The sequence below is a fragment of the Silurus aristotelis genome (assembly GCF_946808225.1).
Source record: "Silurus aristotelis genome assembly, chromosome: 4".
Classification (NCBI taxonomy): Eukaryota; Metazoa; Chordata; class Actinopteri; order Siluriformes; family Siluridae; genus Silurus; species Silurus aristotelis.
The window spans coordinates 26,473,837-26,474,428 of NC_139577.1; positions in this window are offsets into that span (position 1 = coordinate 26,473,837).

Genomic DNA, 592 nt, shown 5'->3' on the forward strand with positions numbered 1-592 from the left:
TGTATACTGTGTTAGTGGAAGAATGACAATAAAGCTTGAGTTGAGTTATACCTTTGAATGTATGTATGTATGCATGTATGTATGTGTGTAATGATCATAATCCTCATTTGGATGGATTTCCTCATAATTCTTCCCAAATTTGGGGGCTAAATCAACATCCAGCTTTCCAGTTGGAAATAATGCTCTTAGACCTAAGTATTATCTCCAGTCTTGATTGTCTTGCAGAGTAGTCATTCTGTCAATCTGAAGATTTATCAGCTGTATGTATATGTGCGTGTGTGTGTGTTTTTGTGAGCGTTTTTGTTTAGGCTTAAATTCCAATACTATATTACAAGGGCAAAAAATAGCTATATTTGTAATATTGAAATCGTTAGTATATGTTCATAAAATAAAAATGTGCTGTGGTGTTTTTGAATTTATTTCACATTTAATGAGGTATATCTGGCTGCAAAAAAAGTTTGAGAACACCTCTGGGGTTACAGACATTGAAGTTCCAGCTTCTTTGAATATTCATCGAAGCGGTTTATTGATTGGTCAGTAGAGTCGGTCGCCACATTCTTAACCAATAGGCTTAGCGGGGCGGGGCTAATCA